The sequence below is a fragment of the Microcebus murinus genome, chromosome 3 (genome assembly GCF_040939455.1).
Source record: "Microcebus murinus isolate Inina chromosome 3, M.murinus_Inina_mat1.0, whole genome shotgun sequence".
NCBI lineage: Eukaryota > Metazoa > Chordata > Mammalia > Primates > Cheirogaleidae > Microcebus > Microcebus murinus.
In genome coordinates, this window is record NC_134106.1 from 22603464 (window position 1) to 22630008 (window position 26545).

The 26545-nt window shown below is 37.8% G+C and overlaps 1 protein-coding gene and 2 long non-coding RNA genes across 4 annotated transcripts in view; 2 read left to right on the forward strand and 1 right to left on the reverse strand.

Moving 5' to 3' along the window:
- Nucleotides 1-24897, forward strand: part of LOC142870020 (uncharacterized) — a 37298-nt gene extending 12401 nt beyond the window's left edge. Inside the window, exon 2 of the long non-coding RNA XR_012918540.1 lies at nucleotides 909-24897. This is a non-coding gene — a long non-coding RNA (uncharacterized LOC142870020). The remainder of the gene's footprint in view (nucleotides 1-908) is intronic.
- Nucleotides 1-26545, forward strand: part of BABAM2 (BRISC and BRCA1 A complex member 2) — a 398861-nt gene that overhangs the window by 227054 nt on the left and 145262 nt on the right. The gene's annotated exons all lie outside the window — the stretch shown is intronic.
- LOC105884433 (uncharacterized) lies at nucleotides 10043-15535 on the reverse strand. The gene is made up of 3 exons (XR_001160214.3): nucleotides 15503-15535; nucleotides 13898-14050; nucleotides 10043-10207 (listed from the first exon to the last, which is right to left on the reverse strand). It is a non-coding gene; the product is annotated as an uncharacterized LOC105884433 (long non-coding RNA).

The following is a 26545-nucleotide window of genomic DNA, read 5'->3' on the forward strand; positions in this document are numbered from 1 at the left end:
TTTATTAATCACAACAATATGTGTATGTATTTGAAAAACAGATACGTATATCTATATGTTGAATATGTAAACGTATGTGTGCTGTATGTATGTGGATATATATACATAATACATACATGTATATAAATGATATATGTAGCTATGTATGTATGTGTATATATATACACATTGTCTTAGCTAGGGCTGCCAGAACAAAATACCATAGACTGAGAGGCTTAACAACAGAAATTTATTTCTCACAGTGTAGTAGCCAGAAAGTTCAAGAACAAGTAGATTTGGTGTCTAGTGATGACCCTTTTCCTGGCTTACTATATCCTCACATGGCATAGAGAAAAAGCCCTGGTATCTCTTCCTCTTCTTAAAGAGCATTAATCCCATTACGGGGACTCCACCCTCACAACCTTATCTAAACCTAATCATCTCCCAAAGGCTACGTCACATTGGGGGCTAGGGCTTTAACTTATGGATTTGGGGGAGATACAATCCTTCAGTCCATAACAAACACATCATGTATATGTGTGTATCTCTCTTTGTGTCTGTCTGTCTGTCTGTCTGTCTGTCTGTCTGTCTCTCTCTCTCTCTCCTGGCCCTCCCCTCGTGCGTGCGCGTGCACACACACACACACACACACATACACACAGGTCTTCAGATAAGGCTTGGTGTGCAGTATATTAGTAAACCTGTTTTGTCAACTCTAAGACCCCACAGTGTCATGAAGCTCACAGATTGGAAACATTTATTATAAGGGATATATAATGAATGATCATTTTTCCCAATAATTCTGTTGTTCATGTTTATTGGCATTTGCTTAAATAAGAGCACACTTTAACTTCTTTCTTGCTCTCGCAGTAGCTAATGTAATTACTATGTTAATAAGTAGTTTTTACCCTTATTGTTTCATCTCATAGTGGAATGACAGATTCACGAAGAGCCCTGGCACTCTCACACACTCCCTGCCCAACACAAGCATCTAGGTTTCCCAATTTAGTTCATGGCGGGGACAGAAGAACTCCAAAAGGAGCAAGGCTCCAGGGTACTGACACCTGCACTTTGGAACTTTCCTCTTGTGTTTGACCAGGATCTCCATGGAGTTCATGTGATTCACAGCACTTCTCCTTCCAGAGCCCCTGGTTCTCAAGTGTTCCATAGTTTTCTCATTTCAATATGTTTCTGTCTGTACAATAATCTGTGAATTGGTCTATTATATTAACAAAGTGCTTAATTTTCAGGGCAGAGTATGGATGTGGATGGGGATATGTCAGTTGAGTTAAAAAATAAAGTTGTTCTATCTCATCTTTTTTCTTAAATGTAGATGGTGTATTATGTCCACAGCATGGTTTCAAAGGGTAATTATTTAGTACCTAAAGTAATGGTATGGTTCTTGGTATAATTAGGTAATGACTAAGGCTCTTAATGTGTAAAATTCATATATAAAATGGAACTCCTTACACTGTTGTTATTGAAGGAAAGGTCTAACATCAATGTTGTCAGATTTTACTGTGTGAAGTTTTATTAAAGAGCATCTAATTTGATCCTGGTGTGTCTGATTTTGATTCTTATAATAAAGGGCTAATGATTATATTGGAGTTTTTCTGTACTTGTTAAAATTCAGACACGCTGTCTTTCACTAGCAGCACTAATGACTTAATGAATGGAGAAGCCTTTAGTTTAAAACAAAACAAATGATGAGTTAACATAATGTTGTAAATAGGATCATAACAGGGAATGAATGTCCTGTCTGTGAACATTATCTTTTACGGACAGCTTCAACAAAATAAAGGTCATTCTTGAAAAAGACTAAAATCTACTGTACTACCTTGCCAAATTTCAGCTAAACCAAACCATTAATTTGAAGAAGTTACATACATCAGTGGAAAATTTACTTTACTGACAACTTTTTTTCCCCTACATCCAAAGAACTTTCCCTCCCACTTTTTAATCCCTCCCCTCCCTACTCCACCCCAATCTTAAAAACTGTGATGTAAGATCGGGTTGCTTTGTGCCAAGTTTTCATCCTGGAACAGATTTTTATAGCCATGTTTCTCTGAGAAAAGGAGTTTATGACCAAATGGTGATAACACTTCCATGTTTTCATTTCCTCCTCTGACCTAGTACTTTTTTCCTAACTTTAACTTTGTCAGAGTTTAGAATGACAAATTTAATGTGTTTTTAAAGCTAAAGAAAATTATTTTGAAAGCTTTTAAGGATTCATTAAATATTAATGTATTATCATATGTGAATCCTTGAAAAAAAGATTGTAAAGTGTGATATTTAAAAATTTTTATTTTTCTATTCATACAATAGGAAAACCTTTCAGAATATTTGTGTATAGACATTAGATATTTTGGTGATTGGTCTTTATTATTTCCACTGTTAAGGTTATTCACCAGTTCTGCCGCCATGGAAACAACTGAAAATGATCATCAGTAGGGAAACAACTTAATTGTCCATTGACAGATGAATGGATAAAGAAATTGTGGTCTATGTGTGTGTATTTGTATATATATGTATGCATGCGTATGTGTGTGTGTATGAGTATATATGTGTACTTATGTATATATGTGTTTGCATATGGAATATTATTCAGCCTTTAAAAAGGAAATGCTGCCATTTGCAACAACATGGATGAACCTGGAAGACATTATGCTAAGTGAAATAAGCCATATGTAGAATGAAAAATACTGCATGATCTCATTTATATGTGGAATCTTAAAAAATGTCATATACATAGAAACCAAGAATACAACAGTGGTTACCCAGGGTGATGAGAAGGAGAAAATGGGGAGAAGAAGGTCAAAAGATACAAACTCACAGTTATATAGAATGAATAAATCTAGAGATCTAATGTATAACATGGTCCTAGTTAATATAATAATATTATAGGAAATTTGCTAAGAGTAGATTTTAGGGGCTGTTAGCACATGCACACAAAAGTAACTAGGGAAGGTGATTAATATGTTAATTTGCTTGACTGTAGTAATTATTAATATTTCAGTGTGTGTATGTATATCAAAAACATCATGTTGTATACCTTAAATATGTACAATTTTTAAAAAGAGAGCAAGAACCAAAACATCAAAACCATAGGGCATATTTCTACAGGGAAATATGTATGTATGTGGATGTGGATATGAGAGGGCCAGAAACTTGCCTAGCAAGTGGTGGTACCACTGTGTGAATCTAGGCAGTTTTACTCAACCAGGATTGACAGTGGAGATCAAAGGGAGCTTTAGCCTTTTCGGTAATGTTCTAATTTTTTTCAGTGTGAACCTAGGCATTTTAATTATGAAATTAAAAGAGCCAGCTTGCTCTTAGAGTTTCTTCAATTCAATGTCTACCTCCTATCCTCTCTTAATCTCAAGATCCTTTTACTACTTTACATTCCATAGACAAATATTTCCTAGTCAGTTTCTTCACAGACTTTGTTGATCAGAGCAATTTTGTCTCTTTATATTTTTGGGGCTGCTTTTTATAGCCCTTTTGGAAGAGTCTCCCCAACATTGTAGTTCCAAAGACTAAAATCTTGAAGACCAACAGGGCACAAAGCCTAATTCTGCTTTTTTGCCCAAATTCTCAATCCTTAGGAGATAAATGTAGTTCAGCCAGAGCAGAATCTTCGTTTCTACCGTTAACAGACACTTTACCCTCTGTCCTGGCCCACCCACCCTGCCATCATGATTAAGTCTTTAAATGAAATGCAAAGGCACACACTGGTGGAAAACACTGTTTTGCAAGAAGATAGATTTGGGTTTGAGTCCTGAAAGCCATTTTGTAGTTGTATGAACTAGTGTAAGTTACTTAACTTCTCTATAACTCCCTTTCTTCATCTACAGAGTCTTTGTCAGGATTAAATGGGAGAATGTGTGTAATGTGTTTAGCATAGTCCTTGGCACATTGTAAACTTAATATATGGTAAGTTACTATTTTTCTTGTTATTACTGTCATCATTGTCAGCATCACCATCTTCTTCAAGGGACCCCAAATTTTAAAATTCCCTCCAGATGCTATGCACTAGGACCTTAGGTAATATCAGTCATGTGAATTCATTTAGGATAAGCTAGTGAAGAAAATGAAAAACAGATGTCTGAAATGAGGGACTAAAGTTTTCTATTAGGGAGCAGCTCTTTACGTTTTTGGTCACAACCCCACTCCAGACTTGAGAATCTTGTGACAGCTATGATCACCCACAGCTCCCTGTGCCCCAGATAATTTTGGATACTATTCAGAAGATTCACAGACTTCCTGATATACAAGCCCAGACCCTTTAGGGATCCACTAACCCTGAATTAAGGACCCTTCTCTAAAGTTTTTTTATTGAGATACTAGTGAGATGTTCACTGGCCACTGCAGTGGGTAACCTGACCAAGGACAAGAATCACAGATAAGCACAATCCAAAAGCTACAACTGTGACAGACACTATGCTGAACATGTTGCAAATGTTATTTTATTCAATCTACACAATAAACCCGCGCTATAGGAATTACTGGCTCTTGATAACACATGGGGATATTAAGGCTCACAGGTGTTCAGTATCTGTCTAATGTCAACAATGAGTATGTGGCAGCAACAGGATACAAACCCAGATCTGTTAGCTTCCAAAGCCTTTGGTCTTACATGCTACAGACTGCTACCTTGGAGGGGGCCCCGGACCATGGCAGCCACAGACCAGTGCTGTGCTTCACAGAGTGTGGTCCTTACAACCATATTAGCATGAGATTGTAATTTGGTTAAAATTGGATTCCTAGGGCTACCCAGATTCTGAGTCTAAAGTTCTAGGTGTGGGTTCAGGAACCTGTGCTTTTAGCAAGTAACCCTAAGAGTTGAGAATCACTGTTCTTTCTAATGTGATATGGCTGATATAGAGTGTTGGATAGAACTGAAACAAAGGAGAATGACAAAGGGCAGAGTGAGCTAGAAATATGCTGTGCATGTGCTCATATGCACATGCACCTACCCCTTTTCCTTCATCTCAACCCTTGCCATTTTAATCCAGACCCTTACATTTTTTCAGCTAATTTGCTCCAACTTCCCTCTTGCCAGAATCCTGGCTTTGTATACTCTCTCTCTTTTCTCTTTTCACTGCCTTTTACAAGTTGTGTTTTCTGCTCATTTTTAGTAACACCTACCGCTCCTAAGGCCTAAAGGAAAATATACTATGGCTGAAACCTGAAATTATTACCCAGTGTTTAAAGCAGTCTGTTATTCTTTTCCTTTCTTTTACTACTTTGCCTCAGCCTGCTCTTTTATTTATTATTTTAATAATAGTTTTGTTGAGATGTAATTCACATATAGTTCACCTATTTAAAGTGTACAATTCAGTGGTTTTCAGTATATTCACAGTTGTGCAACCGTCACCACAATTAATTTTAGAACATTTTCATCACCCCAAAAGGAAATCCCACACCCATTAGCAGTTACTCCCCATTTCCCCCAACCCTCCCAGCCCTTGGTAACCACTAATCTACTTTGTTCTATTCTGTACATTTCATATAAATGAAATCATATATGATCTTTTGTCACTGACTGCTTTCTTTGAGCATGATGTTTTCAAGGTTCATCCATGTTTTAGCATGTATCAATACTTCCTTATGGACTAATATTTTAGTATATAGATATACCCCATTCTGTTTATTCATTGATCAACTAACAGATGTTTAGGTTGTTTCTACTTTTTGTCTATTGTGATTAGTTGCTATGAACATTCATGTTACAGGTTTTTAGTAGACATGTTTTCAAATTCCTTAGGTTGAATACCTATTCATATCTTTTGCCCCATTTTTTTATTGCTTTATTTTTATTTTTATTATTGAGTTGTAAGAGTTATTTACATACTCTGGAAACTGGACCTTTATTAGATACATGATAGCAAATATTTTCTCCCATCTTCTGTCTTGTCTTTCACTTTCTTGATGATGTCCTTTGAATTTAATGAACTGTTCTTCAGTTTTTCTGAACTTGTTGAAGTTACTTTTGGCTAGTATTTTTTTGTTTATTTTTATGTTTATATTTTAAAGTTTTCCTTTGTGTATATTCAGCATCTCCTACATTAGATCATTTATGTCCCTGATTGAAGATCGAAATTGCCATTTCCTAGTCTCACAACATTTAAAAATACAAATTATAAACTTAAAATAACTGATACAGGATTTATATCCAGAATAAAGAACTCCATAAAATTAAGAATGGAGGCCAAGCGCAGTGGGTCACGCCTGTAATCCTAGCACTTTGGGAGGCCAGTGTGGGAGGATTGCTTGAGGTTGGGAGTTTGAGACCAGCATGAGCAAGAGTGAGACCCTATCTCAACAAAAAATAGAAAAATTAGCCAGGCGTGGTGGTGCATGCCTGTGGTCCCAGCTGCTTGGGAGACTGAGGCAAGAGAATTGCTTGAACCTGGGAGTTTGAGGTTGCATTGAACTATAATGACGCCACTGTACTCTAGCCAGGATGATAGAGCGAGACCCTGTCTCAAACATAAGTAAGTAAATAGATAAATAAAAATTAAGAATGGAAAAGAATCTGATAGAAAAATAGGCCAAAAACCATGAACTGGTTTCACAGACAAGGAAACATGAGTCACTAATAAAATATGAAAAGATACAGCATCAGTGGGGCCACCTTAGAATGCCTGAGTGGCTCTGGATACTGCTCAGTCTCTGGGATCTTAAGGCCAAACTGGGCTTTTGATCAGAACTAGAAAGTGTAGGAGGTCTTCACTCTCCCAGTAAATCCATTCTGATCCTGCCTTGGATCTCAATCTTCAGAACTCTTACATACATAAAATTTTCAGCATTTCCAGGAATTTTAAGAAAAGCTAATATGGGACTTCTCAATTTGATCTAAAAGTCTCGGTGTGAATGTTATACTTATTTTGTGGTAATGTCATGTGCAGTGCAAGACATTTAGCATTGTGGCCTTTGCTGGCTGGATGAATAACCCTTCAGTAATTAAGACCACTTAGTATGAATCCATACATTTCCATATGCCCCCTACAGAGGTATTATCACCCCACTCGAGAAAGAAGATAATAACTTTATTTCCTTTGAGTTCCAGATTGTAAACTGAGCACCTTGTTAGGTTGTTTGAGAATCTTATTTCTGTTCTCAGAAGAGATTTCTAGGAATCCCAGAAATACTTTACTTTTGTTCTGTGGTTGTCTGGCCCATTCCTTTCAGATCAAGATCTCATCTCTTGGAATATTGCATACCACGGAAACAGTGTCACATAGCTCAGTCTGGCACATTTTGGATTTGGCTCTCCCATTCCCTGGCCTCTTCCCTGATACCGTGCCCCTTGAATGGGCTCCACAGAGGCTGTTTCGGTGCCACAATAAGGTTACCAGGACTCTTTTTTAAGCTTACTAATTTTTTTCAAGTGTGGGCAGCCCCCTATTAATAAGTTGCATTCCAAATTGTATGTGTAGGTTGGTTATTTGGACTCTGGAACATGTTTTGCCATGGAAACCATTTAGTACATAGTCAGGTTACCAAGGAAACTGGATGTACTGAAGGAGTCCATCAAGCCATAGTGTCTGCCACGTATATAACCACATTTTAAGGGACAGAACCTAACCCTTTTTCTTCCTCTTTGGTGGCTGTCAATGGGACAGGAGCCAGCAATGATCCAGCCACAATAGATTAGACCTGCTCAGTTCACCCAATCGAAGCCCATATAGCAGGAGGCTCCAAAAGCCCAGGCAGATCTTTTCTCTGTAAAGTATCAGTGCAAGGCAAACAACAGCTATGCTATCACTCAATTCTGGGTTGTTACCTGGAATAGTGCTAAGTGACTTAACCTCATTGTTTATGAAACCCAGGAGAACTGGAGCCAGGGTGGGCACAGTACAGATGAAGTGCTTTCCTTTCTTCCTCATGCTTTTAAGTGTCCTTGCAATAAATGATCATCTCTCTAAGTAGTCTGTGTGTATCCAGTATCACCCAGAGAAAGCTGACCAGCCGAAACAGGATGTAGGGCCCGTCCACAAAAGCTTATGACCCCATGATCTAGGAGGTTATTGAGTGTTACTAGCAAGGCATTTCCCTGTTATGTTTCTCATCATGGTAAAGAAAGGAATTAAGAGAATGCTAGGCCCATTGTACTGTTCTAAGGACAAGGAATGGTAGCAGCATTGTTATTGTAATGTTTTTTTTTTTGAGTCTTTTTTATAATAAAGTAAGCTGAGTATAACATAAATGTCTATTGTGTCCATTTATAACCAGAGCCTGCCCTGTTCCCTTGACATGGTGGGTTATAATTGACATGCTGAATACTGGGTGCATAGTACTCAGCTCTTTGGTGTAACTTCCTAGGAACTGTCACTTCATGTCCTCCTAGTCAGAGTGATGGCTTCCTTCCTTCTGTGTTGTCATCACCCTTTGGGGCTTCCTTATTTTAGTCTTTTATTTCCTATCTTTATATGCTCACTTTGTATCAGTAATTTATATTGTGCTTCCTACTTTACAAGGTGCATTCTCAACTATAATCTTTGCAAGCTAGATAGGGAAGGTATTATCATCTCCCTTTGCCAGAGTTAACATTAATACTCAGATACTTACAGGACTTGCTGACCTCTCACATCCACTCCTGGCAGATCTGGAGCTAGAACACAGGGCTTCCAGGGCTTGGTGTTCTCGTGCTCTTTCCACCGTATCATGCAGCACACCTGTACTGTTGCTGCTTCCTTTAGTTCTGTTTGTTCCTTGATAGGTGGTGGTTAGTTCTCTTCAGTGCTGAACATCTCTAATAGAGAACCAGCCTTCCCTCTCTGGCTGTTTTAGTCATTATTCTTGGCACTTTGGCCATACCTTATCAACAAATTGGCACCTTAGGACAAGCTCCTGCCATAGCATATTTATTAGTGAATTGGTCCGTCCCTTTGCATATTTTATAAATGCCTCTAGGTATTCATCTTGATGGTTAATAATCATATTTTGTTTTATATAGTGTCTTTTATTCAGAAGCATTTATTATCTTCCATTATATGGAGAAGGCTAACTGGTTAAATTACTTGTCTAAAATCTTAACAGTAACAGCAGAAGAAGGGAGTAAGGAACTAATTTCTTTGAAGAGTTCATGTTAACCAGACACAGTACTAGGTGCTTTTACGTATGTGATCTCATTTCATTCTTGCACAAACCCTATGAAGTAGGTGATGTTTTATATCTTACAAGTGAAGAAACTCTAGTTCAGACAAGCTAAGTGACGTACACTGCAAGTGAAAAGTAGAAGGAATGTTAAAATCTAGCTGCCTCTGATTCCAAGGCTGATATTTTACCTATGGTCCCACGTGGCTTCCTCTTGCCCTCTGCAGGGTATCTTATAGTAACAAATGAAAGAACACCTTGGACACTTGATGATACAGTGGGGAAGGGGGAAAGTTGGAGTACTGCCGTTTCTTTTTCTTGACGACAGCCAGAAAGGAGTGAACTTACCCCTGTCTCTTTTCTCTAAAGATCATGAAACTGTTTGATATAAGTTTGAATTTGTAACCAAGTGGAACTAAGGTAAACTAACTGAGAGCACTCTGTAAGTGGTTTAGTGACTGTTAAAGAAGAGCCGGTTAATAGACATCACTCACAGCCAAGCAGTTAGAAAGTTCTGTGCTTCTCTCTTGCAAAGGCAGTGAGACCTGCCCAGCTGTTCAAGTCAGGACTGCTGTGTTCTGGCCCTGGTTTCTGCCACTCAACTCTAGCCATGTGACCATAGGTTGGTAAGTTACCTCCACCTATAAAACGTGAGACTTGAACTGGATTGACCATCCCAGCAACTACCATTTCATTCTTTATCTTTAAGCAATGTATTTAATTTTTAAAAAATCTTTCAAAAACAACATAAGAATGATGAAAACCCTGTCATTTCTCAATATCCTTGCCAGTGACAGTGTTTGATAGGGATCCTAGAATTAATTGCTCCCAGAGGTCCTACTCATTTAAGGAAAATAGGGGGCCAGAAGGCAGTGTTCTAATCAAATTTGTGTGTAAGATGGTTATTGATAGCAGTTAATGACTGGTGAAGAGTGTTGAGGTTCTTTAGTGATACCTATGATTTTTGGCTTTACTCCATAGGTTTTAATGTAAACATACATGAGGTTTTAAAATTTCTCTGGGACACTGCATCTGCAGCTCTTTTTGGTGACTCAAGATGATGCGTGGTGCCTCGCGTATGCCTGCATGCTCCAGCCAGATTGGCTACTCTTGAGGCATCAAGTAACTAGAAAAAAAGGATAAAGGCATCTTTTTTTACTCTACAGTCAAATTTTTTTCTATAATAATTCTTAAATAGTGATCTAAAACTAGTGACTAATTACTAATATTTATATACCAAACATGAGAATAACTATAAATTAGAGCAAGATAGTTAGAAACATTTTGATAAAATTTGGTCCATTTCTTAATAAAAATGTTTAGCATGTGCTACCTAAACCACCTCTGGATTTCCCTAAATACAAAATTCAGTTCAAATCTTTTCTTACAGAGGAGAGTTTCCAGGTCTTTCTTGAAACGTCAGACCACTTTTGGTATTTGTAGTCTTCACACACAGATTTTCCCACCTTTCATGAGGACAGACGCCTCACCAGAGAATGGGCAGGTTTGCATGGTGTGATGATCAGATTATTAACACGGCACTGTGAATAAGTGATAAACCTAATCCTGCCAGGGACTGTTTTCATTTTAAAAGAATGATTTTAAAAGGAGTAATCCAAATTTGTCATGTTAGAATATATAAGAGCAAACTTTCTTAGTAGGGATGCTTTCCTGAGGCCTTTAAACCATAGCAATCTGTCTACAGCACCGCTTGTCTGTGCTCAAAAGAGCCACACCTGAAGTTTAGCAACCCACCTTTTAAAGGTTTCAGACTCTTGCTTTAAAGTTTAAATTTAGAATGAAGAGCCATGCACCTGTGAAGGCTTTGACCACAGGCCCTCTGCACTGGGCCTCATGTGCAACAGCACTTTGGAACTTTCTTGCCATTTTTAAAAGGCTTTCCTGAGTGGAGCTTTCAGGACCACTGCTGTATTCTGGGCAACTTTCTTAGCTCTGGCCAGTGGCTTCAATACCATATTTGATTGCTCTCTAGGCCACCCCTTCCCCAGGGAATAGGTCCCTCAACTCCAAGGGATCATTCCCCTCCCCCAGGTCTAGCTTCAGTCTTTTTTGGTTTTGGTGTAGGGAGGAGAAATTGCAGGAGCTGATGGTAAGAAGGAGCTGGGAGGCTTCACAGGCTTTACTGGGAAGGTGTCTGGGGTGAGGGCCTGGGAAGGCAGGAACAGGCACCGGGGAAGAATTGGAGAGAGAGCCAAGGATGAGAAGCTGCTCACTCACTCTGAAGTCATGCTATTACGCCAACAGAAATATTGGTATTTTGGTTTGTAAAAATAGCATGGTACCAGAATACCACAACTAGTAGTCACTAGTGAATTTCTCTTGCTGAGCTAAGGAAGGAAAGGCTTCATAGAAGAGGTATGATTTGAGCTAAATCTTAAGGGACAGTCATCAGCTACTAGGCATCAAGCCCTAAATGCAGATTCAGTTCACTTGCCTGGTGATTATATCAGGAGTTTTACCTAAAGTTTATATACTATTCCTTGCCAATAGTTCAGTCTTTAGTTGGGGGTTAGGAGATGGGTGGATAGTTCTGTTCTGCAAAGGCATCCTCTGCTCCATTCAGCTATATCTCTTGTATCCCTGTTTATCTTTGTAATAAAAACTTGCAGAAATCACTTGAGCAGCTTTGTGTGTTATTCTTAGTGGGTAACACTTTGATACATTAACACCTCTTAACATTTCACTTGGAGTTGTTTTTTTTCTTCCACCATGACTTTAGCATTTAAGCATGCAAAGACATATTAGAATTTGGGATCCTGGTCCTTGAATGCTCCTCTTTACAGAAGCTTATTCATAAATTGGTTTTTTTTTCTAATACATTCTCTTTAATAGGCATTAAATTGGTTCACTGTTTGCCACATCTGTTTTCTGAGCTGCTAGTTGGTGTATTTGAAAATATAAAATGTGTAACAACCACTTTTGCTATGTAAAAGGCTTTTCTTCTGCCTTATTCTGTTCACATAAATGTGGATTTCTTGACATTGCATTTTGAAACAGTGTCTCAATTCATCTTGATTTTGGTCAAGACTTTGGAATCAGTAGTCCAAATCTGAGCCCCTTAAGTTGCTATTTAATTGAAACTGTATTAAAAAAGTAATACATTTAACTTGGTATTATTGTCTTTGAGACCTCTAAATCAACTTTGTTGAACACACTGAATCAGAATTTTGCTGTTTTATTAGGTGGCTTTCTGGAACCTCAAAGCAGTGTTTCTCAAAAGTATGGTCAGTAGATCACCTGTGTTAGCCTTGGGTACTTGTTAATAGTATAGATTCCTTGAACTCATCCCAGACCTTCCGAATCAGAATTTGGGGGGCTTAGAAATCTGCATCTTTCACAAGTTTCATAGGTAGTTGAGTGCACACAAAACCTTAAGAACTCTGCCGTGAAATTGCCTTAGTACTTATTTGGGAGTTAGTACCATACAGTTTTCTCCAGGACATACATGATCGAGCTTTGTCCTTTCTACATTCTATCTTTGATTTGAATTCTATAAACAATATTCCTAGGAAAGGGTAGGGTCATATTTTCCCTGATATTCAACAGAATTACAGAGAAATACTCCAGCAATATTATCAAAGCCCAAGTCATGGTATCTTTTTCTGTCTATTGTGTGTGGCTCTTTGGAGATATACCAAAGCAACTGACCTACACATGATGCCTGGAAATCACTTTCCTGGGTCATAAATCACTATTTAGTACATTAGACATTAGCATATAGCTCATCTAAACTCTGGAGTCTTATAATAATAGTAATTAACATAATGATACTTTGTGCTCCTTAAGTGTCTTTAAACTGTAGGCCTTAAAGTGCAATATTAAACAAAGTATGCAACACCTTGGCAAGAGAGGTCAATGTCAAGTTCCTCATTTTATAGATTCAAAACCTGAAGCTGAATATAAAAGTTTAGCTTAGACACTTCTCTTGAATAATGACACATTGAACTTGGAGAAATGGGAATATTTCAAAAGAAACATTTATGATTTTGGTGGTGGTAGGGTGGTAGCTATTTTGGCATTGCAGGGTATATCCTGAGTGAAAATAGCCATATTTGGTTACTTTAATTAATGCCTTTAATAACTAGAGGTATTTGGCTGGAAAACACCATCTTTTTTCTTACTAGCATTTCTGTGTATTAAATCCCATATTCCTTCTGGCTCCTTCATTTGCCTTTCCTTTCCTTGGTCTTTTATCTATTTTTAATTTATAGACTCAGAGAATGTTCAAAATAACCACCACCACAACAAACTTACAGCTACATAAGGCACCTTAAAAATCATGTAATCAGGCCCCTTCCTTTTATACGACAAGATATTTGATACTAGAAAAGGTTAAATAAAAGATTTACTCAAAATGGCCCTGAAAGTATGGTATGAGAGATATGCCAACAGTGGAACCATTAACAGAGTTCTTGTAAGGGTATGTTTTATGTCTTTTCTTAAGTTTATATTAAATACAATTTAAAGTTGAGAATCAGTTGAAGTCTTTCACAGATCCTGTTTTATCACCACTTTTCTTCCAATTTTTCCTTCTTTTTTATTCTTTTTTTTAACTTAAACTTTTTACTCTATATTATTTCCTTACTGTTCCTACTTTTAAAATTTCCTTCCATTCACTTTATCTGTATTCTTCCTATCATCTCCCTTCTCTCTCTTTTGCCTTTATAAACTGATAACTGTTGCAACCTAAGTAATTAAGCATTCCAGAAAAATAAAACTGAGGAAGTTTTTTAAAATCATGAAGGTTAACACATTAGAAAAAGCAGGCTAACTTAAAAGATAAAGAAAGAAGTACTTGGCAACTTCTGGAATATTTGATGATGGCTTCTTTTTTTTTCCATGTCAACAGCTGTAAAAGTAGATCGTTCTTTTTTACCCTCCGTTTGTTCAGCTGCAAGTATATGTTTAACTAGAATAGCTCTTCCAGGTGATTTTTGGTGGCTTTTGCCTTACAAATAAAATGAATAGATAATGATTAATAATTTGAAGAGAAAGGGATGGGAAATTTATTCAGCAAATAATTGATCGATACAGGGGATCATCTCCTTATAAAATACACTGTATTTTAATGCAACCAGATGAAAATCCTGGTGATTTATGCAGCATTGTTCCTCATCTTCATAATAAGATGACTGAGCTAAAGGTGCTGAGATAATCAATGTAAAAGTGCTTGGGAAAAATGGAAAGGGCCATATAAAAGCCTTGTGTTAATGATTTCTTACTCAAAACAGCTCAGCTCTGTAAATATTTGTTGGGAATCTTAAAACAAATATTTGTGTACTAAGGGCCAGGTGCTGTAGATACTGAGCTCTAAGAAGAAAAATATAGACAGTGAGGGGAAAAATGGCCTATTCCTTCTTTACTCCTAGGAAGTAAAAAAGTAGAGGGGTAAAAACACTACTGTATTTTAAAGTTCCCCATTCTAACCACCAGATGGGGCTGTCAGTCATAGGCAGCTGAGTTGCTGTTCCAGAAGGCTTCCCATTTGATTGGAGGAGGTGGAAATCAGTACTAAGTGTGAAATTAGTTGTGTATATGACTAATTCATAACACAGGATACCTGTATTTTAGGAAAAACATTTATCTCTATTCACTAGGTCACTTCACTATTTTAGACTTTTTTTTTCTTTTTTCTTTTTTTTTGTCTTTTCATCATCTCTTATGACTTGCACACTATTTTAGACTTACCCCCTCTATGCGAGAAGAAAATTAGAGTAAATTAATTAAATGTGTTAATAAAATAATGCTAGTTATTAGTAATAATTCCTTTTCTGATGCTTGCAAATTATTTTGGGGGTGAATTCAGATATATTTTTCTGAACATGTGTACCCAGAGTTAAGATTTAGAGTGAGAAAGGTTATTTTGGGGTTTTTTTCTGCCTGTAATCTTGTCTTCCTAGTTAATTTCTACTACTCCTTCAAAATGATCTCAAATGTCACTTCCTCTCTGAAGTATTTCTTAGTACCCTTCTACCAAATGGAGTTAATAATTCCCTTTTCTGTACTCCTATATGGCTGTCTGTGCTAAATAATGATTTTTATAATATTGAATTAGAATTATTTTTCTATCTCTGCCACTATCTCTGCCCCTAATTAGAAGATTCTTGAGACTATATAATATTTATATATTATTTATATTTCTTTATCCACTGCTGACTATAAAACCTGGCAGGTATTAGTCACAGAATAAGCAAGTTATAAATATTTGTGAATTATCATTTTTTATAGACTAAGGAATACTAAGTTATTAATAGTTCCTGAGTAGTTCCTCCTAGCATTATAAATAAGCTGTCAAGAGTTGTCCTATGAAATATTGATTTTAGAAAACTTTTTGAAAGAAATATTTACCTTAAAAGAGACAGGATAATTGAATTAATTGCAAGGACCATACAAGGCTTACCTTACTATAGGTCTGCTGTCAATGTAGCAGAATTTGGAATTTGGAAGACTTATTTGGAATTTCAATTTTGTGACCTGTTTGGAATACATTTTTTGTTGTTTGAATTGAACAGATAGACCTTTTTCTTAAATGAGTATAAGTAGTCTAGGGACATCTTTGAGCAATAGGCCAAATTTGATTCTATATTACAAATTTTTAAGTGGAACTTAATGGGAAAATATGATTCACCCCATTAAATTCAATTGATAGAAACCTGTTTCATAGCCAACTTTTCTTTAAAGTGAATTAGGTATTTCTCTTTAAAAAACAAATGTATTTATTAGTCTATAATTTTTAGACTTCTGTGAAAATGAAAATAGTATGCTCTTTTACTTAAAGAAAAATGTATAATTTTTTTTCATTATTAAAGTAATATCCCAGTTATTTCCCTATGTATGGAAGATTTTCATCTCTCTAATCTTGACTGGAAAAATTTTTCCTGGGCAGTTTGGAAAACTAAAGAAAAATACTTCATCATCTTCAGCAAACATTTATCAAGTGCCTACTATGGGACAGTTAGATTACCAGCCCCTTGGAAAAAACCCACTTATCTAGAGGGGAGATCCTGGCAAGCCCCTGGAAAGGAGCCTTGTTCCCTACATTCAGAGAAAGGAATTCTGAAATAGCTGAAGACCATATTCTAATAATGCAGTTGGCTAGTTTGTTGTATAATGCATGGCAAAGTTGCCCAGCTTATTTTTAAACCCATAGCATATATGAAACAACAGATTAAAGGCGGGCAGGCTGCTATGGATAGACATGCTTTGACAGCAGCAAAGAAAAGACAGCTACAACAAAACCAAAGATAAAATATATTAACTAATAATCCCATATCATCAATTAAGTGTGTAGGCAAATTCATTAATTCTGTTTGGCAGATTATTTAAGGATATGAGCTATGGGGTCAGACAAACTTGGGTTCTAATCCCTGATATATCACTTACTAATGATGTGATCATTATTAATTAATCTGTCCATTCAAGCTGAGCTTTTGTGTCAGAAATAACATGAAAACAATTTTTAAAAACCAGAAAGGTATCTATCACAAATATAACTTAAAGTTAACATCCTTTTTTATATAAATTAATCAGAAGAACACTTAAAATCCTAATAGGTAAAAGAACAAAGAATAATGTCTTTCAGTTTACAGAGGAAGAAATAAAACAACAAATGAACATGGAACAATGTTCACCCTCACCTAATGATCAAAAAATTCAAAATAAAACAACAAAATACTTGCGTCAGGTTTAAATCAGCAAGATAGTAAAACTGCACAAACAAACTCTAAATGAAGAGACTAACATAAGGAGTAAAGACAGAGATTTAAAGGAAAAACAAAAATGACTGTCTAATGTTCACTGTAACAGGAAAGTTAAAAAATATTGATATATACACTGTTCTCTTAATAAGGCAGCTCTCCACTTTATGCCTCACAGTGGACTAAAACTACCAGCAGCAAAGGTGGTTTTAGAGTGGGACTGTCTGTCACCTTTCTGGGTCTCTGTGCTTTTCCCAGTATATGGATTCCTAGGAGTGTTCATCTCAGCATTGACAACATCCAAGCTTAAATTTGTAGTCTCCATTTCTTGGACCATTCTGCTTTCTGTCTCCTTCATTATTTGGAAGTCAAATTCTTAGTCTTTCAATGTTATAAAAAGACAGTATAATATAGCCTGAGAATTCTGCTTGACTTAATGATCCTACTTGCCTAATGTAGCTTTTGCCTGCATTATTATTTATTATTGCATGATTTACACTTTGAATTTTTACATAGGGATTGTGGGAGGTTTTTTAAATCAGAAAAACATTTTAAGTTGGCAGAGTAGAAAATTTTTGTTCATTCTTATTAATGCCTTTGTCCTTTCTTTCTCTGTTTGAAGTGATCGCCAATGGTTTAAGCTGTCTGGTGGCCTCAATTCTGCTTTAGTCCATGCCTGGAAATTTTACTGGTATGAAAAGCATTTTTTGGAGCTTTAACATCATCAACAAAATTCTATTTTCACTTGAATGGATAAAGGAAAAAAACATTTGATCTCAAATGCCTACATTCTGAGGGAATTCATTTATGTCAAGGCATTTCAAGAGTCTCTGCTTGTTTTTAAAGAAGCAGTGTAAAGTATAACTATACATTTATTCAACCAACCTTTATTGAGTATCTATCACATACCAAGCACTCTGCTAACACTGTTTGGGCCAGAGTGGGAGGTTATGGAATATGGATAAAGATGTCCAATCCTCAAGAAGAGTAGAGTCTACTGGCAGAGACAAGCATGGAAGTAACTAAGTAGGATGGTGTGATGAATTTTGTAATGGAGGTGTGCCCACAGAACCACAGGAGCCCAGCAGAGAGAGCTGCAGGCCCTGTCTGCTAGGGGGTCCAAGAAGGACTCATGGAAAGGGTGGCATCTGAATAGGACCTTGAAGGAATACTATAAGTTTTTCTGGAGGTGACGGAGGGGATGTACATTCCAGGCAGAAGGAACATAGGAACTAGGCAAGGAGCAAGAGTGTGCTGGCATTTTCAGGGCACTGTGAGTAGACCAAAGTGCATGTTTAATCATGTGTGATCCTGATTGTCACTCAATTACCAGAATTTAGTTAGATAAAAGGTAATAATATAGAATGTTTTTACATACTTGAAGAAACCCAGGAAATGATTGGTGTTTAGTATGTTCTTTTGTGCTGGACTTACCATATGTCTCGGTGATAGCTGATGCCCCTCTGGATCCTTTAGACACCTATCCAGCTGTATTGATGTCTCTTGTAACACATTGTGTTGAGAGCATTTTCTGCTATTCTCTCAGCCACAGTGTTGGGCTACAGAGGCAATAATCAAAGGAAGCCCACATTTGTGCACCTGTGCATAGTCATCATCCACACATTCCCCTACTTGTGCAACACACACAGTAACACGAATATGGTTTTTTTTTTGTATTCCCTTCCATTATTCCTAATAAACAGTCAAACTCATGGGAGGTACTTTCTAAATATTTGGTGGTGCTTTTTTGGAGGCAAAAGCACTAGCATCTAGCATATGCAGATATTACATACACATTTATCCAAAACTGAATTAAGTGAACATGGAGAGGGGACACATACGTTGTTTTTCAAAATAACAAGTAAGTAGGTGGGACTTAGTAACAATTAGTGAATATGAGCAAATCAGTAAAGGATATGATTTGGTGGGTGTTAGAGATAATGGATGAATGGGAGAGTTTGGAAAGTATAGAAACTTGTGGTCTGTTTTAGATCACAATTCTTTGTTGTCCAGAATCTTTCTGGTACATGAAAGATTTCTACTATCCATGCTTTTAAAACATACACACACACACACACACACATACACACACACACACACACACACATATGGCATCATTTAGTCAGATTTCTGGAGACTACTGCAAAGGTAAACTACAAGGTAAGGTTCTCTGTGAATTTATTAATGATTAATTGTGATGGTCCCAGGTTTTCTGATTATGCAAGGCCAGCTTTCCAACAGATTCCCATTACAGGAAAGATGCATAACTAAGAAATTGTTTAAATGAGCCAGACATCTTCAGGGAATTGTGGGTAGGCAGTTTTCTTTTTAAGTGGCTTATAAAGCATTTGAAGAATGTCATTGTGGAGCAGAGAGCACATGCCCAACCATTGCCCATTTTGGGGGAGTTGGCACATTCTTGTTTTGAGTTGCCTGAACTTCAGAGCCACTCTGTGGCATCAAGAGTTCTGGTGGGGAGGGTCATGGGTTCTAGTTCTGGAGAAAGCCAATGTTTCACTCAGGGATTGAGCCTATTTCCAGTCCAAATGACTCCAGAGCTTGGGAGTGGGGATAGGGGCAAGAGTTGGACTGGGAGTAGGTGGAAAGCAGATTAAAGGTAGGCCCTCAAGGAAATTCTAGTTTATTTTCCCCATTTGAGAGTCTCTTGTTTGGTCCAACCTCCCAAAGGACCAAAGTTCCTTCTTCCTTTTATTCTGGAACATCTTAGAACATAAACTGTTCTTCCACTTTTCAAGCAAGCGTTATCCAGAGCTCTCTGGCAGACCTGTCCAGGATCTTACCCTGGACCCCCTTAAGCAGTGTTGAGGCCCTGCATTCCTAGTACAAAAGGGAGCACAAGCAAGTGGGTATGTCTTTTTTGGCACTTGTCCCCCGCCAGTTTGCTCTTCTGCAGGCAGAGAGTCTTGCACAGCAGTTAGTGAATGCCAAGCTGGCACAGCTGCAGCTGATTTAACCACTCATCTGTTGAGTGAGGCACTGTTTCCATTTTGCAATTAGGGTAAACTGAGGGATGAGATCTTTAGTTATTTGATGTAGAGCCAGAGATGGACTCTGATAGATCTAGGACTAAACATTTGGACATCCTTTTATAATGCTTTCAATTTCAAACATAATTCACTGTTTTATACTTTTCCCATGCCCTCCATTAGTGTAAATTAAAATTTTAGCTACTGTGACCATCTCTTCAAACCAATCATTAATTTCTAGAATGAAGACCAGTTATTTCTAGTGAAACCTTTTGAATTTATGATCAAGTGACTAAGAGTTGTAATTGTTTCAATGGAAATTATTCAGAAACTTGAAATGTCATAGTTTGGCTTTTTTCATGCTCCCTCCAGTGGGTGTTTAGGCCCAGGTGAAGAGAGTACCATCTTTGGGCTCTGAAGTGCATGACTCACACCTGGGCAGTAAAAATAAAGAAATATACTCAGCTTTCTGTGGAAGGATGCTTGTGAGAAACCAGAACTTGCATAATGGTTAAAGCAGAGACTCCAAAGTCAGATAGACCTGGGTTTGAATCCTACCTCCAATACTTAGAAGCTAGGTATTGCTGTGCAAGTTCCTTAACCTCTGATAGCCTCAGTTTTGTCTCCTGTAAACTGAGCATGAGGATAGTACCTACTTCACAGTCGTGAGGATTAATTGAGTTAAAACATGTATAACTTAAAATAGTGCTGGCATATACTACTATGCAGAGCTAGACCCAGTGAATGATAGCTCTTCCTAGCTCGGCCGACTCTGTACCAGGCTTCTAACTAAATGCTGTTGTGCACATTACCTCATTTCATTTTACCTACCAGCCAGCCAGGTAATCCTCTTCCTTGCACAGCTAGAACACTCTTAGTTGAACATTTGAATTTTTAAGCATCTTGACTGAATATGACACTGCATTGGTGACATTTTGATAGCTGTCATTGCATGGTTTAGTTCCAGCATCTTTCAGCACATTCAGAAGCATCAACCTTTACATGTTGGGGCTTCTCCAACAGCAATTATAGCCACAAGTGAAGAAAAGCTATACATGTTCCCATAAAATATCATCGAGATTTGTGTCATAGGCCTCTGGTGACAAAGACATGTTTAACTGCTAGATGTCAGCTTTTTTTTTTCCCCTTCAGATAAAATTAAACTATGGAGCAACCATTCAATCCATAAGTGTAAGAATAAATTGGTTTTTCTGTCACAATTCTGTATAAAATCAAAACTGGTACCAAATATCTTTATTTATAAACATTTTTTCTTGCTGATTTGCTCGAGTTCTTTGTAGATTCTGGTTATTAGCCCTTTATCGGATGTATAGCTTGTGTATATTTTCTCCCATTCTGTAGGTTGTCTATTTGCTCTGTTGATTATTTCCTTAGCTGTGCAGAAGCTTTTTTAATTTGATCAAGTCCCATTTGTTTTTGTTGTTGCTATAATTGCCAGACAACCTATTAAAAAGTGGGCAAAAAACATGAACAGAAGCTTTTCAAAAGAAGATAGACAAATGGCCAATAAACATATTTAAAAATGCTCAATGTCCTTAATCATCAGGGAAATGCAAATTAAAACCATAATGAGAATATCACCTTACCCCTGTTAGAATAGCTCTTATTACAAAGTCCAAAAACAATAGTTGCTGGCATGGATCCAGAGAGATAGGAATGCTTATACACGGTTGGTGGAACTGCAGATTAGTACAACCCCTATGGAAAACAGTAAGGAGATTCCTGAAAGAACTAAAAGCAGACCCACCATTCAATCCAGCAATCCCACTACTGGGTAGATACCAAAAGAAGTCATTTTATCAAAAAGACAGGTAAACTTGAATGTTTTTTGCAACACAGTTCACAATTGCAAAGATGTGGAATCAGTCCAAGTGCTTATCAACTCATGAGTGGATTAACAAAATGTGGTGTATCTATACCATGGAGTACTACTCGGCCATAAAAGGATGAATTAATGCCATTTGTAATAATTTGGATGGAACTGGAGACCATTATCCCAAGTGGAGTATCTAAAAAATGGGGGGGAAAGAAAGCCCACTACTTGTATTCCTTATGAAATTGGAACTAACCGATGAGCTAACATGAGGGAAGTAAAACTTGGTGGCAATCAACCAGTGGGGAGGGGAAGGAGGGGATGGGCGAAAACCTACTTAATGGGTACAGTGAACACTATTTGAGTGATGGGCACACTTATAGCCTTGACTTAAACATTACAAAAGCAATCCATGTAACCAGTAACATTTGTACTCCATAATATTTTGAAATAAATTGATTTGAATAGTTTTTTTTAAAAAACACACTTTTTTATTGTGGATATATGGACAGATAGAGTGGGGTGTCCCAAAGAAAAGACGCCTTCCGAATGTGAGGCTTCCAGTGCTGGTGCCTCTAGTAGCCAGCTCAGCAGGTGGGGCAGGATGAGTTAGAATTAGTTTTCTTAACAGCCTCAACTGGCCACTCTCCAAATAATTGTGTTAAATGTGGCTGCCTGTGTTCTGTGGAGTAAGTCAGTAGCTGGCAATCCAGGAGGCTTTAGAGACTCTGAAAGCCACATGCCTATGGGGGAAAAGGGAGCATTTTTTTGGATTTGAGGCAGGTCATGGAAAATGTATATCTGAAAAAAATCACATGTGACTTAGATGACCATGGCACCACAGGCATCATAAAGCTTAAACTGCTTGTTGGTAATCACATGGTACTGGGGACAAAGGTCTAGGAAGGAAGCATAAGGCAGGCACCCCTGCCCAATATTTAATAAAATGCCAAAGGTAGACATGAATGCCATGAGGATAATGAAAAACTGAGAGCTCTGGGCTTTAGAGAAAAGGGAGGTAAATTGGATGGTGTTATAGAGCAATAGAATTTATGAACCCAACCAGAAGGAAAGGTAAGGGGAAGGCAAAGTCTATGCCCATCTTGACACTATGTACTCCTAAGAATGAGGCTTGTGTAAGAAGGGTTGGGCTGAGGGAGCTAGGTCAGAGGCCTCAGACTCATGTGACCCAAGGCCTTAAGGTAACATGGGAATTGAGGCCACCCACACCTTGGGGGTATTTCTTCCAGTGCACTGCCCAATGAAAATTGCTAGATCATGTCCATCCAGCTTCATCTCTGGGCCCACTCCTACATTCCTCCACCCAGTTGGGGAGATAGAAACTAACAAGTGAGTCTGGAAATCAGAAACCAATTTACCCATGGAGATCTCTTTTAACAGAAACTCCTGGACCCAGTGATCGCAAGGGGCATATCTGGCACAAGAAAACAGACTCCTTCAACTTGTTGAACTTGATATCTTGATACCAAGGATCATAGGGATGGAAAGCAAATGGTAATCCTTCTAAATGTGTGGTGTCTGGTCACTTCTATGCAAGCAGCAAAATACAGTATTGGTGGAAACCTGTACAAATAGAGCAAGGCAGTTCTGTATGTACAGTTGGTATTTGCTCATCCCTTCAGTGTGATTTTCGTTGTGTCAAACACAACTGAGTGAAAGTTGCCCCCTACACTCCCAGCTAAAGTTAGTGGAGTGCACGATGGCCTGGAATAGGCCTCTTTCTGGGCCACTTTGTGGGCTGCCTGAGTGCTGGAAGCACAAGTATAAAGCTCGGGCACATAAGGACACACACAGGCCGCAGAGCCTGTCAAGGGCTCTGTCTTGTTCCGAATGAACAGATGTTTATCCCACAACATTTTTTTTATTCTTGGAGGTTATCCAATGCATTTAAAAAAAAAAACTAAACTGTTTACACTAATTATTCCCTTTTGCTGCCTTTGCTTGTTTTGTTTTGCTCTCTTCTTTTTCCCATACGTTAAAAACTATTCGTGTGAGGAAATTCTGCCCAGCTGCTTTCTGGAACAGACACTTCCATAGCTTAAACCAGGAACCCTTTGTTCTTGGATCTGAGTAGAGCTCAGATTGCCTTGTCACATGTATCTTGGCGCTTCTTCCCGAAAGTTTATAGGCCTTTTAAAACCCATTTCCTTTTTACCCCAAAGATAATCAGCTTCCATAACTTTTGTTAAAGTAAATAACTCCAGATCCCTTCATTGTTTCAGATTTACCATATGGTTCAGTCAGTATTTTATTCATCAGTCATTTATTAAGCACATAGTTAAGTTTGGTGAGTACCATACCACTGAACTAGGTATCGAAAGAGAAATTAAACCCTTTATTCTTTCATTGGTTTGTTCATGTTTTCACTTATTTTTTCATTTCCTTCATTGAAGAAATATTTTTTTAGCTCCTACTGTGCACCAGGTACTGCCCTGGGTGCAGAGGAATCAGTGATAAGCAAAAACAGATGCGGGCTTTGCCTTCAAGGAATTCCCAGTAAACTGAGGGAGAAAGACATATAAAGAATTAATTGCAATTCAGGGTGATACATGCTATAATAGCAGGGTGTTCAAGGTTCTTTGAGGAATGGGAAGGGTGTAATTGGCTCTGCCTAAGGCATCAAAAATAACTTCACAGAGTACTTGACATGTGAGAGTATTCCAGACAGAGAGAACAGCATATGCAGAGACAAGGAGGTATGAAAGAATATACTTGCAAAATGGTAACTGGTTCAGTGGGGTCAGTCTCTAGGGTGCAAAAACAAGAGATTTAGGAGATGAAGCTGAAAAAGTAAGTTGGGTAGCCATGTTGTTAAGGTCACATGCCAAAACCTGGCATCCGGAGTATGTCTTATAGAAGTCTTATAGAAAGGTGGGGGGGGGGGCACTGAATGCCTTTAAGCAGAAAAATAATACATACTTAGTGTTATGGGCTGAAATGTGTTGTTAGCTCAAGATTCATATGTTGAAGTCCTAACTTCCAGTCCCTCAGACTGTGACTATATTGGAAAATAAGGATTTTTAAAAAGGTAATTAAGTTAGAATGAGGTCATTAGGGTGGCCCTAATTCACTATGACTTGTATCCTTATAAGAAGAGGAAATTAGGACACAGCTACACATGGAAGACTATGAAGACAAAAGGACAAGACAGCCATGTACCAGCCCAGGAAGTCTCAAGAGAAACCAACCCTGCCAATACCTTGATATTAGACTTCTAGCCTCCAGAATTGTGAAAAAATAAATTTCTGTTGGTTAAGCCACATGGTCTGTGGTCCTTTGTTATGGCAGCCCCAGCAAGCTAATACACTTAGGTTTAAATTAAATTAAATTAAATTTTTGTCTTATTTTTTTGAGACAGGGTCTAGTTCTATTGCCTTGGCTGGCACACAGTGGCACAATCATAGCTTACTGCAACCTTGAACTCCTGGCCAAAAAAGATCCTCCTACCTCAGACTCCCTAGTAGCTAGGATTACAGGTGCACATCACCATGCCCAGCTAATTTTTAAATTTCTTTAATAGAAATGGAGTCTCACTACATTGCTCAGGCTGATCCCAAACTCCTGGGCTCAAGTGATCCTCCTGTGTTGGCTTCCCAAAATGTTGGGATTACAGGTGTGAGCCACTGTGCCTGACCTCAGATTTCGATTTTATAATGGTAGCTGGGGTACATGGAGGGTGCTGGCTTGGAGAAAAGACTAACATGTGGTAGGAGGAGCAGTAATAGGAAGCTGTTGCAGAGGTCTAGGTAATGATAGAAGGGTTGAGTGACCAAAGGCTACTCTTGTGAGTTATCCTATTAACAGAAGTAGTGAATACCATAGGAAGGATATATTTTGGGGAGTAGAAGTGAGGGGTAGATGCCAAAATAGTAAATTTGATTTTGGACCACTTCACTTTATTTGTAACCCTGGATGGCTGATCTATATTAGCTGCAACAAAATGAGCTTTCTTGCCTTCTAACCTTTGGTTGGGTTCAACAGCAGGAGATTAGAGTGTGCGAGGAGGTTAAAGAGGAATATTTTTTCCCTTGGCTTCCTCCCTTCTATGCATTTGTGTGGCCATGGTTGAATTCTTCTACCTATGGCCACAGCTCCATTGGGAGACTCTCTCATGTAGCTATAGTTCTCTCTGGTTCAAGACCAGTAATGACAAATAATGTCTTTCGGTTGTTGCTAGCCTGGGGTATTTGTCTAGCCCTTTTTGGTTTCCCTTATCCCATTTACAACTTCATAACGAATACCGTCATAAGACTCTCTTCATTCTTCCCTTTGAGCATGGCATCTATTTCTTGCCATGACCCTGATCTGTATAGAAATGATGAATTTAAAGTGCCTACTGGACATCTAAGTGGAGATATCTAAGAGACAGTTGGAAATTTAGGATTAGGGACTTGGAAAGATGTTGAGACTGGATATAGATTTAGTATAAATATGTTTGTGGGAGTGGAAGCTGTGAGTTGCCAATATTATAGTGTAAAAAGAGAGAAAAGTTCTTTGTTAAAATGCTGGAGAAAATAAGCTTTTCGGGAATTGACCATTTTTTGTAGTAAATAAGATTTCATTTTTGCAGATCTTCTTCATTCTGGTTGTGTGAATAATTCCAAATGAATAATTCAGACTGAATATTTGCACTGGTCACTAGTTATATAGGTACTGAATTTTGCCTTTGTCTTCAAGAAGGGACCTGATAGCCAATGAATAGTAAAACAATTTCAGAGCATTTAAGTGCATAACCAAGGAAAACATTTTTAATCATCTTTAAGGATTTGTTGGCTGAGATTTAGTTACTCTATCTATTCTAAAGTAATTAACCTATATTTCCTATAAAATTTTTGTACACTGTCTTATTTAATCTGTATTTCTACCCCATGAAGTGGGCACGATTAATCTTTAATAATAAGTAG